This window comes from Myotis brandtii, unplaced genomic scaffold (assembly GCF_000412655.1).
Source record: "Myotis brandtii unplaced genomic scaffold, ASM41265v1 scaffold167, whole genome shotgun sequence".
NCBI lineage: Eukaryota > Metazoa > Chordata > Mammalia > Chiroptera > Vespertilionidae > Myotis > Myotis brandtii.
Genome location: NW_005356128.1, coordinates 351910 through 360471, shown reverse-complemented (window position 1 = coordinate 360471; position 8562 = coordinate 351910). Strand labels below are relative to the sequence as shown.

The 8562-nt window shown below is 38.5% G+C and overlaps 1 protein-coding gene across 1 annotated transcript in view; it reads right to left on the bottom strand.

The window, feature by feature from the left end:
* COG6 (component of oligomeric golgi complex 6) overlaps positions 1 to 8562 on the bottom strand; it is a 127054-nt gene that overhangs the window by 96940 nt on the left and 21552 nt on the right. The gene's annotated exons all lie outside the window — the stretch shown is intronic.

The following is an 8562-nucleotide window of genomic DNA, read 5'->3' as shown; positions in this document are numbered from 1 at the left end:
CCGAGTACTGCGCGTGCGCTATGTGCCGCGCATGCGCCCGGGGAAGGCTCTGCAGGGACGGCTCCGCTCTGCCAGGCCCAGGGAAGCGGTAAGGGTGGAGAAGCTAAAGGGAGGCGGAGCGAAGCCCTCAGCGTGAGAGGAGGGGACCAATGTGGTCTGAATTGCAGTCAGGTTTAGCGTTCTGCATTAATATTTATGGGATTAAAAGGATTTCATAATCCTGAATCTATGAAAGTATAAACTCATGTTATAGTCAGCCCCCTCTCTCCAACACCAGAGAGGTGTTACGGACAGGACAGCCCCCTGAGTCAGTGGGAGAGAGCTGTTCCCAATCTCGATTCTTGTCTTCTCATATAAATGTGTTTATATGAGAGGCCTTGGCTGTATTGTGAAAAGCCAATTTATTAAAGCAATTAAAGCATGCACCTTTATTGAAAAAGCAAAGCAAGCGAACTGATACATCTGGTTTATGACAATGCAGACAGGCTTACAGCTAATTTGAAGAGCAGGTTGGGTGGGGATCCAAAGTGTTATATACCCTTTTGTTTATAGGATTTAAAATTTCTTCGTTGAATATTTGGTATAGATTAATTTTCACAGTTCCTTTTTTTACTTTGTTGTGGCTTTCCCAGAAATCATGAGAAGCACCTGGCAACTTTATCTTAAAATTGTTGGCTTCTCTGCTTAAGGAATAAAACTGCCCTTTTTTGCTTTCCCTGTCTCCCCTCCCTTTCTGCATTGTCTCAGTTGGGAGGGTTTTTTTTTAACCATTTGCTCTCATGTCCTTGGCTGGGGAAGATAATGGCTTGTTGGTTACAAGCTGGCTGCAAATTTCCACACTGTTTGGCCTTTATTTAATTTTCCTGTCTTAGTTTCCCTATTCCTCCTGACTTGGAATCCTGTGACATAAGTATTAGGAAAACACACTGAAACCTATGCCTGGCATTTAAATTCACTAAAAGTTAATTCAAATCAAATTCACCTTCCCTGAATGCTTTTCTTTCTTATTTTATTTATTTATTTATTTCCATCACCATTTTTCCTCTCTATGCCCTCTACCACCTCCCCCTCTTTTGTTTGAAAAGTATTTACTGAAGGCATTTTATGAGCCAGATACTCTGGTAGGCATTGGAGGATCTACATTTTGTGTCTGAGACAAAAGACTTAAAAAAATGTTATTGGACTGTGATTAGTGCTAAAGGAAAGGAAGTGCTGTTCAATGAAATAGTAATGGAGAGAGAGGCCTACTTCACCCAGGAAGGTCTGGAATGTAATTGCCCATTAAACAGATTTGAAGAAAGTGAAACATAGGGTAAAATCATTCCCACAGGAGAAAGTATAAATACAAAGTTCCCAAACCAAGAAAGAACTTGATTGTTCCACAAATTGGCCAAAGCCAATGTAGCTATAGAATAAATAACAAAGAAATGAATAACTATATTAGAAATATATTCCTAGGAAGGTCTAGATGACAAGCATCATTATTTCTATTCTTTCTTTTCTCACTTTTTAAAATTTGGGTCAGACCCCACCAGTGTGGCTCCAATGGTTGAGCCTTGACCTATGAACCTAGTAATAGGTCAAAACACTCTCTAGATTTAATACAATCTCTATTAAAATATCACAGTTGGATTCTTGGTCTGGAAGCATGCCCTGGTTTCCAGCTCTGTTCCTAGTAGGAGGCATGCAGGAGGCAGCTGATCAATGATTCTCTCTCATCATTGATGTTTCTATAACTTTTTCCCTCTCTCTTTCTCTCTGAAATCAATACAAATATATATATTTTTTAAATAAGTATTTTAAAATTGGGGTCAGAATAAAATCTCTGAACCTCTTGTGATGCATGTGTCTGCTTTTATGCCAGTACCATGATGTTTTAATTAATAGAGCCTTGTAGTATAGCTTGATATCAGGTTCTTCTTTCTCAATATTGCTTTGGCTATTCAGGGTCTTTTGTGGTTCCATATAAATTTTGGAATTATTTGTTCTACTTCTGTAAAAAATGTCTTTGATATTTTAATAGAGATTGTATTAAGTCTATAGAGTGTTTTGGATGGTATAGACATTTTAATAATATTATTCTTCCTAACCATGAGCACAATATATGCTTCCATTTATTTGTATCTTCACTTTCTTTCTTCAGTGTCTTATACAGGTATTTTACCTCCTTGGTTAAATTTATTACTAGGTATTTTATTTTTCTAGTACAATTGTAAATGGGATTGTTTTATTAATTAATCTTTCTGATAGTTCATTATTGGTGTATAAAAGTGCAACAGATTTCTGGATATTAATTTTGTAGGAGGAACAGAGAGGGAAAAAAGAGAGGAAAAGAAGGAAAGAAATGCTTTAAAAAGGAAGAAATGGCCTGGCTGGTGTTGCTCAGTGGTTGAGCATAGACCTATGAGCCAGTAGGTCATGATGCAATTCCCAGTTGGGATGCAAGCCTGGGTTGGGGCTTGAGGCTTGCAGGAAGTGGCCAATCAATGGTTCTCTTTTATCATTGACTAGAGGCTCGGTGCACGAATTCGTGCACGGGTGGAGTCCCTCTGGGTGGCCTACAGGAATCAGGCTGAAACCCACAGTCCAATGCTGCCTGCAGCTTCTACCTGTGGCTCCCACTCATCCCGGCCCCACTGTGCCTGCCACAGGCTTGCGCCCAATTAGTCCCCTTTGGGAGAGGCTTGTGCTGCTGCAGCAGCTCTAGCCAGCCATGAGCTCTGCCTCTGGCACCCTCCCAAGGGGAGTGGCCTGCGGGATCAGGCTGAAACTGGCTCTCCGACATCCCCAAAGAGGTCCCAGATTGCGAGAGGGTACAGGCCAGGCTGAGGGACCCCACCAGTGCACGATCAGACAGGGGAGGGACTGCAGGAGGGCTCCAGGGCATGTCCGGCCCATCTCGCTCAGTCCTGATCGGCCGGACCCCAGCAGCAGCAAGCTAACCTACCAGTCAGAGCACCTGCTCCCTAGTGGTCAGTGCACGTCGTAGTGACTGGTCGACCAGTTGACTGTCTGCCCATTGGTGGTCAGTACATGTCATAGTGACCAGTTGAGCAGCCTTAGCATATCATTAGCATATTATGCTTTGATTGATTGTTCGGTTGTTCTGCTGTTTGTACTAATTGCATATTACCCTTTTATTATATAGGATGTTTCTCTCTCTCTCTCCCTCTACCTTCCTCTCTCTAAAATCAATAAAGGCAAATTCTTTTTTTAAAAAAAAGAAGAAAGAAAATGTCTTAATGTAATTTTTACTAAAAATCCAGTGTTATTTTCTAAGTGTGGTTCCTGGAAAACTTGTATGAGCATCACCTGGAAACTTGTCAAAAAAGCAAATTCTCAGGCCCCACCCTACACCCACTGCATCAGAAACTTTTAGGGTGAGGCCCAATAATCTGTGTTCTAACTGTCCTCCAGAACTCTAAAATTTTGTGTTCTTCTGTTCTGGCTTCATCACATGTGTTTTTCAGTGATGTCCAAATATGACAAGTCCCAAAGAGAAACTTTATTTCTGCAATAATTTTGCTCTCTCTCTCTCTCTCTCTCTCTCTCCCTCTTTCTCTTTCATTCTCACAAACCTAGAGAGTTTGTGGAAAAATAAGTAAGAAGTGGAATTTGTATGTGGTTTTTGCATACATTTCTCATCAGTGTCCTTGCTTATAAGATACCTTAAAGAACAGTGTTATTCATCTATATATCCCACAGTAGAAATTAGTATAATACCTTATGCATTCAATAAATATTTGTTGATGAACAAATACATAAACTTTCTTATATAAAAATTAAGGTTTTTGGGTTTTTTTTAATTTACAAAGACATCCAGTTAGGATGGTGGTTGTTTATTTACTCTTTGGTGGGCACATGGTCATCTAATATTACAACATGACATATGTGTTTATAGTTTAAACACAGAGGGAATAAATTGCCACAATCAATAAAAAAATTCAAACTAAGTATCATACTAATTTGGGGTAAGGAAAATCAGATTCTTAGTTCAGTCTTAGGTTCTTAAAATATATTCAGTAAATCATGTTTAATGATGATAATATGCATATCAGGGTTATTAAGCCTTTAGGTAAAGATCTCACTGGAAAATTAGGTTGTCATTCCTGGCAACCTAACGCAAAGTTATGCTGAGCAGAAAATTGGAAAATATTTTCTAATAACCAACCTACTAGAAAAAACACATTAGATGTTATTACTGAAATATGATGAATTTTGAAAATGCTAAGACCATAAAATCAAACACAGATGGTTAAAAGCAATTCTTTTTATGATCACAGATTTATGGATCAGTTAATCAATATTTGAATTATATGTATGTTGCTTAGTTGTTAAACCATTTCTCTATAAACTACAAGTGAATATTAATGAGAAATTCCATGGCATTCAGCAGCAGCATTCTGTCACTGTGTTAGAGTAATTGTCGATTTTAATTTTAAATATTAATACAGTGGAATTTTGTGGTTCAGCTTAAAGCAGTAAGTACACAGAAACAGCAAGATCTAAGTCAGGCAAGACTCTATCATAGGAAATTTGATAGCAAAGCTGTCAACAGTAACTGGTTAGCAAAATTGAATTGCTCTCCAGCAATTGGTGTATGATTATGATTGATTACATTCCTCATAATGAAGAGCTAACACCTGGGGTTATTTGGTTTTCAGTGTTCAGCCAGTCTGTTCAAAGAGATGCCTGGTGTCAAAGATGAAGTGATTCATTCTGAACAAGAAATTCAATCATGAGACCAAGGAACAGAGCCTTCAAAACTAGCTGGCACTTTGTACCATGGAGAGAAGAACTGAGAGAAAAGCTTGGGGAGCCACCTTTGTGAAGCACCAGCTTGGTGTGAGAGGCCTGATAAAATATGGACTGTGAATTATTGAGGTCAGCCCTATTCCTTATGTCTAAAAGAATGAAAACAGTGTGCTGTAGTAATCTCAGAGGAGAAAAGAAGAGGAAGACTGTTTGATTAAGATGAGATGATTCCAGCCCTAGCCAATTGCTCAATGGTTAGAGCGTCAACCTGAGGAGTGAAGGGTCTCAGGTTCGATTCTGGTCGAGGGCACGTACCTCAGTTGTAGGCTCCATCCCCAGCCCCTGTGGGAGGCAACCAATCAATGTGTCTCTTTCACATCGATGTTTCTCTTTCTCTGTCTCTCCTCCGTTTGATTAAGATGAGATGATTCCAGCCCTAGCCAATTGCTCAATGGTTAGAGCGTCAACCTGAGGAGTGAAGGGTCTCAGGTTCGATTCTGGTCGAGGGCACGTACCTCAGTTGTAGGCTCCATCCCCAGCCCCTGTGGGAGGCAACCAATCAATGTGTCTCTTTCACATCGATGTTTCTCTCTCTCTGTCTCTCCTCCTCCCTTTCACATTCTCTCTAAAATAAAAAATAAAAAAATGTCCTCAGATGAGGATAAACAAACAAACAAAGCAAAAAAAGGAAAGGAAAATGAGATGATTCCCAAAGCCTAATGAACAGAAATGCTGCAAACAAAAAGTATCCAGATCCTGTCACCCTGGCAGGATCCTCAATCCAGACCCAATCTCAGACTTAAAAACATATCAGATGAGTGATGCTGTACAACAAGCATGTCAAACTCAAAAGCTAACACAGGCCAAATAAACAAGGTTTAAGTTTATATGGGTTACAAAAACACAAAAGCTCCCATTTTCATAGAAACGTAGGTTTATTTCAATAGAGACATGCTGAATACAAAGGGCTGAAATAAATGAGTAATCGTTAACATAAAATAATAGAACATTTTAATAAAAATTAATATTTTTTCTTGAACATTAACTTACCAGACACTGAATAACTGCATAAATTATTAAGTGTAACCCAAATAAACCTATTTTTCTTGTTCTACAAAAGTGAAATATTTCCTGTTGTGCACACCAAGCAAGTCATTACAAAACTAATGACATGGCAATCGGCTGCTAAAATATTTGCTGCTAGTATTAGTGGAGAGAAATGGTGTGCCTGCACATAAGAGAAATGAATGCAACATGATTATAGTAATCAGTCATTATTGAACATTGTAGTTCATTATTAATAATTATGTATAACAGGATATTGTAAAAATTAAGTTACAAAATGTTTATTAAAACATTTCTTACATACCGTTATATTGGCTGGGTCAAAAAATATTCATTGTGGGCCACATGCGGCCTATGGGCTGCGAGTTTGACATGCTTGCAGTGTACAAGGAAAAATGCTCTCTTTCTCTTGCATAACTGCAGGCTGGCTCCCCAGAGTCCTGTCTCTAAAATCTATTTCCTATTTTTTTAAGTAAAGGATAGGTACTGTTATTACTTCTGACTTATAAATCACCTGCCTCTGATAGAAAGTCAGCATCAAATAAAAATTATTTATAAAGTATATCTCTACATATTTTTTCATACCTGACACAAATTTATGATGATGAATTTTTAAATCAAGAATTTTTTTAAGGTCATTGAATTGATGTTTCTTATTCCTGCTTAACTTTAGCTATATAATAAAAGCCTAAGCGACCATATGATGTGCACTGATGACCAGGGGGCAGACGCTTAATGCAGGAGCTGCCCCCTGGTGGTCAGTGCACTCCCACAGAGGGAGTGCCACTCAGCTAGAAGCTGGGCTCACAGCTGGCAAGCACAGCAGCAGTGGCGAGAGCCTCTCCCGCCTCTGCAACAGCACTAAGGAGCAGCGAGCTAAGTGGTAAGGAGCAGCGAGCAGGCAGGCGGTAAGGAGCGAGGAGTTCCAGACTGCAAGAGGGCACAGGCTGGGCTGAACAACCCCTTCTCCTCCAGTGCATGAATTTCATGCACTGGGCCTCTAGTAAAGGAATATAAACTTTTTGTAAACTCTAATGATGCTAATATTACTTTTTTCTTTACAAAAAAAAAAAAAGCCATAGCTCTGGTAGGTGTGCCTCATTCGTTAGAGCTCTGGCTGGCACACTGAAAGATTGTGTGTTTGATTTTCAGTCAAGGTGACATACTTGGGTTGCAGGTTCTATCCTTGGCCCCGTTCAGGGTGCATGTGGGAGGCAACCAATCAATGTGTCTTTCTCTCCATCAATGTTCCCCCGTTCCCACTCCCCTTCCTTCCCTCCCTCCCACTTTCTCTGAAAATCAATGGAAAAAATATCATCCAGTGAAAATTAACAACAAAAGAGCCATAAAATACCATTGAGTTTATTTTAGCTCCACATGTTAATTAGCCATGATTTCTGAAGAAATGCAGGTCAATTTACAGGGTAATTTTCTTCTTCTTTTTTTTAAACTGTACTTTTATTTATTTGTTATTTTTTTGTTAATCCTCACCTGAGGATATTTTTCCATTGATTTTTAGGGAGAGTGGAAGAGAGAGGGGAAGACAAAGAGAAACATTGATGTGAGAGAAACACATCAATTGGTTGCCTCCTGCATGAGCTCTGACCAGGGCCCAGGCCAGGGAGGAGCTTGCAACCAAGGTATGTGCCCTTGACTGGAATCGAACCCGGGACCCTTTGGTCCACAGGACAACCCTCTATCCACTGAGCCAAACCATCAAGGGCCAGGGTAATTTTTTTTAGAAGTAGAAAGCAAAGTTAATTATTTGTTGAAATTATGATATCCTCCAAAAGGTAAGAGATCATTTAAAATTAAGTGTAATAAAAGAACACCTAGTTAACTAGCTATAACTTCTTATAAGCAACAATATTAAAATTACTATTAATGATTTAATAATGAGGTTTTTCCCCACCGGAGAGAAGTAAATAAAATGGAGATAGTAGTCAGAAAAATGAATGCATATTATTGGGCCTAACATTTCCATTTGCTTCCAATAGGTGCAAACAATATCTCCTGTAAAGTCTTATGTTTAATTCAAAGAAAGTACTTTTACCCAAAATGCATTAAATAATATTTAAATTGGGATGAATACTAAAACTACTCACACTTTTCCACCTTTAGCATGCTGTATTTAAAATAGCTATGTATATTTGTATAATATTTTGAATGTCTATGTACTATATTGAGTTTTGATTATTAAATGTATGAAAGTGCCACATTAAGTGTATTTTGGGATTAAGAGAGTATAAATAGTAAAAAAAATTAAAAAGTATGAGAATATTCACAAAATTGTTTTAATCTTCACCCTAGGACATGCTTTCAGAGAGAGAGGAAGGAAGAGGGAACAAGAGAGAGAAAAAGAAAGAGAAACATCAAAACCAAAATCTGGGTATATGCCCTGACTGAGAATTGAATCCATTCCCTATCCACATAGGGGGAGGGCACTCCAACCAACTGATCCACACTGACCAGAGAAAGTATGAGAATATTAACACAAATATATTTTATCCATTTTATGTAAATTTTCATTTTATATACATAAATGATTGTATAGACAAACTATACATTTATAAATAATAATATAAGTAGGGAGAAAAATACCAAATTTTCAAAAAGTCAGAGAGATCATATGGGAGAACACAGAAAAAAAAGGCTTCATTAAAAATGACAGTATATGTTCTTATTTATGTAACACTGGAGGCCCGGTGCACAAAAATTTGTGCACTCGGGGGGGTCCCTCAG